We start from the raw sequence: 6,629 nt of genomic DNA, 5'->3' as shown, positions 1-6,629 counted from the left end.
GTAGAAAGAATGCATAGAACCTTAAAAGAGACCCTTACCAAATTAACCATGGAGGCTGGTGGGGACTGGGTGACTCTTCTACCGTATGCCCTTTACCAGGTTAGGAACGGTCTTTACACCTTGGGTTTTACTCCCTATGAGATCATGTTTGGCAGGCCACCCCCGATTATTCCCAACCTTCGAGCTGAACTTCTTACTGAGTTTAAAGATCAAGAACTTTTTCTTTCCTTGAGAGGGCTCCAGTGGGTGCACGAGAACATTTGGCCATGCCTCCCTGCCATCTACGAGGCTGGCCCAACCCCGCCACCTCATCAGTACAGGCCGGGAGACTGGGTCTACGTCAAGAGGCACCACTGAGAGACCCTCAAGCCGCGCTGGAAGGGACCTTACATCGTGGTGCTGACAACCCCTTCCGTTCTCAAAGTAGATGGCATCGCGACCTGGGTCCATCACACTCATGTTCAGCCAGCGGACTCCTCCTTGATCCGGAAGGACTTCGTCACACGATGGGCCGTCAATCGGGACCAACACAACCCGCTCAAGCTCAAGCTACAGTGCATTCGACCCACCTAATATTGGTAACTCTGTTAACTCTGCTTGTCATTGCTCATGCTGCTGGGAGTCCCCACGCCCCCCAAAACATCACCTGGCAGATCATAGACACCAGCTCAGGGACAATACTTAATCAGACCTCCTAGAGCCACCCCAGGGACACTTGGTTCCCAGAACTTTGCGTAAACCTCCAAACTCTGTTCCCCTTGTCACCATAAATGCAGCCGGTCCCATGATTGGGTCCGTAAGCTACATGACAAGGGGGGAATGAAAGGGCGGACCTACGCCAGCTGACTCCATCTTGTTCTGTGTCCTCAACCTTGACCACGCCTCCTCCCCTTGAGTAACCTCCCACTCACCCGTTCAAACTTCCAGATCAAAACACACCCGGTGACCTGCGTAACAGGACTCCGACCCTTCCTTAGCCAATTGACTGAAGCCACAGCCATTACCTCACCAACTGCCCCTAGACCCCAATAAAACCTTTGTGCTTTTGAAACTCACTCTCCCCAGCATCTCACCGCTGCGTCAGTGCAGGTAGGGGATTGAGCTCAAGCTAGCTTGAATAAAGGCTCTTTGCTTTTGCATCGGACTCAGCTCCCTGGTGGTCTTTGGGGATCATGAATTCTGGGCATAACAAATAGGTTTCTGGAGATTAAGCTGTTGATAAGATTGCCCTTTTCTTGTAATTTATAAGATATTGAGTGGGGTAGGGGCAGACAGAGGGAGACAGAGGATCCAAAGGAGGCTTCACGCTGTGAAGGCAAAGCTGGGGGGGGGAGGGGGCTTCAACTCACAACCCTGAGATCAGGACCTGAGCCCTTGGGATGCCTTTTTAAGCCACTGGAAACAATTTGGATTGCAAAGCATAGAAAACACTGATTCTCTAACCCTGCATGGCCTTACTAAACAGGGGAAATGGACGGAGGTTACCCTAGGGCCAGGACTTCATGGCTACCTGGACTCCGGGGCCTCTAGCAGGATGTGTTTGGTCAGTAACCAGGCCAGTAAGCTCCCCCCCAACCCCGATATATTGGGTGATAAATCTGTAAACAGGCCTCCTCCTGATAGAACTCAGTCACTGAAGGAACATAGGCCATCCCTGAAAAGGGGACCCTCTTTCTCTCTGTTCCTCTGCCTACTAGATGTAAGGGCCTCTCCCTCATTCCTTTCCTGGGTTAAGGGATGTCATTGGAGCCAACTGTGCTTAGTCTACTTCAGGTCGGGACTCTTAAGGAATATTCCCAAGCAGCTGCCGAAAGTCCACTCGTTTGGGGGAAATTCTCTGTCTTCTCCAGCCTGATTTGGACTGCCTAATTCCACTCTGGTGGAACAAAAGACATGGTGTCTGCTCTTCTGTCCCAGCTGGCAAGGTTAGAACGGGGAAATTTTCCTTCTCTGCCTTCTGCTGGCATCTCACCTCTTCTGCCTTTCCCTCACCCTCCTCCGGTTTATGCACCACCTTGGGTGTGGCACACATAACTGGTTCCTAGCCCATCCTCAGTGCCTCAGGCACCATGGGCTCCTCTTCCCACCCTAAATGTCAAGGAACAAAGAGCACCCCCCTCCTTGGACCACCCACTTCCGTTTCCCCCACTGTCCTCCCAGGTAAAATCTGAGAATGGGGAACACATGGATTGTCTTTTAAGTGGACGTAGGTGAAACATTTCGGCGTTTAAACTAATTTCAGTTTGCTGATTGAATTAAGCTGTCTTTCGAGGTACCAGCAATTCATATAGAAACTTTTATTCTACCAATGTTTACTAAAGGTCAAATAAGCTCATTGTATCTCGGTTGCAATTTGCTAGCAAGACGATGACTTGAAATAATGGTTAATTTCGACTCTCTCAAAATCTTCATGGGTACTTGCTAAGCTAGCTCTCAAAGTCTGTGGCAACCTGAAACTTTAACGTTTCACTTTAAAGTTTGCATGGCAAACGAGATGAAATTCATGGGACATCTAGGTCTTTTCCAAAGGGAATGCAGTGCAAAGCTTTGATTACTGAACATAGGTTTGTGCTTTTAACTTCTTATTGCAGAGGAATTAAGGCCATTTGGGTCAATTGGAAAACATGCTCTGTGCTTAATTGATTCATGAATTTGCCATCTAAATAATTCTGCTGTAAACGGTTCTCAACTGGCTACTAGGTTTTCATTGGAGACTAAGGTTTCTAGCAGTTTACCTTCTGTTAAGTGTACTTACGACTGAGGGAATTAAGGCAAGCTACTCTGTGCGTAGGAAAGTAGGAGGTATGTAAGAAAGATATAAGGAATGGGAATACGTTTTTCGTTGAGGGTACAAGAAAGTAATTTTGTGCTACATCAGACAGGTTGTTTGGAGAGAAATAGCTTGAAACAAAATCTGAAGGCAAAGGAAAGTTGTAGAAGGGTCATGAAGGCAAATATTTGGAAAGGAATTTTATGTGCGGTAAGGAAGGACTAAGGTTGCCATGGATGGATTTTAAAACTACACTGGGAGAAGATTAAAATTCTGCTTTTCTCTCTTTTGGAAAGACAAAGTTTTCTTGGATTGTTGATCTGCTCTTGATAAGAAAATGGAAACAGAGTGTTTTGGTTTTTTTTCTTCTTTCCTTTTTGGTCTCCCAGGAAAACCAGAGCTTTAGGTTTCGTGATTATCAACTCTTTGATTACTTCAAGTTAAAACTTCTCAATGGTAAAGGAGCTAGGTTTTGCTAACATGTATATGATGCTACATATTTGCCTCTGGAATCCCTAATTGCCATCTTGGTTAAATAAGTAATTTAAAGTTTAAGATTTGTAATGCTCTGTAATCTTATTTGGAATGCGCTCTCTTAGTTTCTAAGGTTTGAACAAACTTCCCCAAGATTTCCACTGTAAATGAAGTCTGAACAATTAGGCCTTTTTATGTGGTATGCTAAGTTAGTTGGAGAAGCATTGCCAACTAATGGTAAACCTTGGGTTCTATTGCTTGGGTAAATGCTGTCACTGCTCAAAGATACATGGAATTACTAAAGTTTAATTTTTGCTGCTGTAAGGTCCTTCCTCGATAATCTGATTATGAAAGTGTTATGTGCCACAGAAATAACCGAATTCCCTTGTCAATTGCATCATAATGAATGAACTCTCATCAGGTCGTTAACAATGTCCATTTCTGAGATTTTATGATTTATAATTGTTCTTATTCTCTCACAAGACATATTTCATCTTCTAGGAGAGTCACAAGAAAAGGACTTCTAGGACAAATACAGGTGTTTGAAATCTTTCAGATTAATATTAAAATGGGTAAGAATTTCGAGAACTAAAAAAGCTGCATTCAAACGGAGCAAGAATTAGGAACATGGGACTAAATGAATTGAGGAAGATTATCGTTTAGTGTTTCTTGTTGGAAATATTGCTGGTTCTCTGATGTTTGCTCTTCCAGATTAAGGAAACGTTCTCTTCAGATATCTGTGATATACAGAGATGTCATCAAATATTCACTTGTAAACTGAAGCGTTGAACTTCTCTCTCTACCTAAACCATCTGAAATTAAAACACTCGCAGTGAGTATTCTTTCTTTTTTGGCCATTACAGTGATTTGCATAAGTGCAATAAGAATCTTCTCCTTGTAACAGGACACCATTGGAAATACTGCTAGTTTACTAAGGCTTCGCTGGAAGGTCTTATTTGAGAGACATGCATAGACTCGGAAATGACCCTACAGCTTTAAGGAACTGAGGTTGACTTTATGAAATGTGGAGCCAATAAAGCCCCTTGGAAATGTTGGCTGGATACCTTGCTTAGAGTTTCCAGCAGCCTCACCAGGTGAGTAAAGAATGGCACTCCCTGGCAGGTGCAGGAAACTCAGGATATCTTGGGGACCTCGTGAAGAGGAATTCACCCAATTCCACAGGTATTGCAGGCCTGTCTGACAGGAAATACTCGGCCTGGCTTCTGGCCTCAAGAGGTTCCAAAAGTTCAGTCTGGAGATTCTTTATAAAGGGTTCCCAGCAAAGCAAACTTTAAAAGATCCTTATGATCAATGACTATTCGTGCTGAGCTTATGTAAATACGTAGGCCAAATTTGACAAGACTGGACTTATTTTACAAATGAATTAGTCTTGATTTGGCTATCTCTGGAAATGAGGGATTTAGAGAAAATAATGCACATTTATGGATGTTAAATCCGAGTTGTCTTCAAGTGTTTGCCTAAACTAGACCACTTGAGGTAAACTTGAGAGATCCTGTCACAATAGCAGAGGTTATCCTGTGGGGTTAGTAATTCGACCCCGTGGGTATATTATTGAAACAGCTGGAAAATGGGATGGGTTTTCCCCAAAAACTGTAGGCAAGGACTTTTCTCGCTGTAGACCTATCAATCGATAAAGACAATAGTGCTTTATTATTTACTTGAAGCTGGGTTAATTCACAAGTCTCTATGCAGGCCATGACCTCCCAAAACCTGAAATGACAGCTACCAGAAACCCACCCCATATAAACCGCAAAGACCTGGTCTATTCCAAACATGGAAAGTCTCATGCAACAGGTGACTTAACTCCAAAATAAAAGGGCCCCTACTGGGTCATGTTATGTACTCCCACTGCAGTAAGCTAGAGGGGCGTTCTTCATGGGCTCCTGTATGGAAATAAAACATGTTCCCTGTTTATAGGAAGTCAGTGAGCAAACTCATGTGCCTTCTTATTCCTGGGAACCTGTGCAAGACCTGAAACCTCTCTTATGATGGTTGTACCTTTCTTTTTCACTTTTCTTTCCCAGTTTATGTGAACAGTTCCTTCTTAAGATGGGTCGATGGGCCGTTCAAAGGATCACCACAGACATTTGAATTCCAAACTGGAAAGACCATTGTGATTCCTGTTGTCGGTTCCCGCTCTCATCTGAGGAAGCTTCAAGCCTGCCATCTCACAACCTCACTGGCGGTACTGGTAGACACTGAGTTTGTAATTTGCTCTAACAAAATGCTGTATATACATTCCAGATTACCACAAAAATATTCCAGGATTTCTAACTGATATGAACACTGAAATTGGTGATTTAAACAATCCCTCTCTTTCCTTTAGTGATTGGCTAAACTCCTGGACTGGAGGATTTTTGTCAACTACTCAAGGACTTTTCTTGGGGCTTCTCTCTTGTTATTCTAATTATGTTTTGCTGCTTTCTCCCATGCCTCTCTGCCTGGTGCCAAGACTCCATCACGACAATCACATCAAGCCAACAGATGAGCCTTGCTACTCAAGAAGGCACACCTTGGATTCAGCTGCCACCACCTTTTGTATCTCCTCTATATATTCCCCAACAGACCAATATTGGCCAAATAGGTAAGGAAAACTCTATGCCCCTAGTCGGCAGAAAGAAGCTACAAAAGATGAAACCTTCCATCTTCATCAACCTTAAAGACGTAAGGGTCGACCTTGTTCAGGGGGGATATGATGAGGGAGCATGAGGCAGGCTGAGGGGTAAAGCCTAAGCTAGCCCCCCACCCCCACCCCAGGTGGGATCTGAGTGTTATTCCTTGGACACTCTTGACTACCCCAGATCAAAGCAAAGGGGCTTAAGCCCTTGCCATGGTAATGTGGGAAACTAAGGCAAATGAAACATTAAATTCCCTTACTGCCTATAGCCCATTGACAAGTCCCTGGAATGGGCAGAGTGATCTCCCTCTAACTGCTCAGCTGCCTCAATGATGACACTTTGCTAGGAGCAAAAGAGAGCCTTAGCTTAACATTATCCCAACCTCAAGGACCGTGTAAGTCAACTTCTTTTATTGCAACTGACCCAAGATATATGCTGGCAATCATACTCCAAGTTGATGCCCCCCCCCCCCATATACATCTAATGGATCTCTTGACTGAAGTTTTAGTAAATGGTAATAAATGGTGTGTCCCTAGCAACAGCTAGCCCCTCATGGTCCTGAAAACCTTGCTTCCAACATTCCTTAGCGACTTCATCCCTGACTCTCTGCCAACCTGATGGTATATAATGATGAGTTCCCCGTTAGGACACCAGTCCAGCTCTTCCTGCACATGGGTCCTGTCCCCATGATTTAATAAAACCACCCTTTGTGCACCAAAGATGTCTTCAAGAAATCTTTTTTGGTC

The sequence above is a fragment of the Leopardus geoffroyi genome, chromosome A2 (genome assembly GCF_018350155.1).
Source record: "Leopardus geoffroyi isolate Oge1 chromosome A2, O.geoffroyi_Oge1_pat1.0, whole genome shotgun sequence".
NCBI classification, from domain to species: Eukaryota; Metazoa; Chordata; class Mammalia; order Carnivora; family Felidae; genus Leopardus; species Leopardus geoffroyi.
This window is presented reverse-complemented; position numbering follows the sequence as displayed.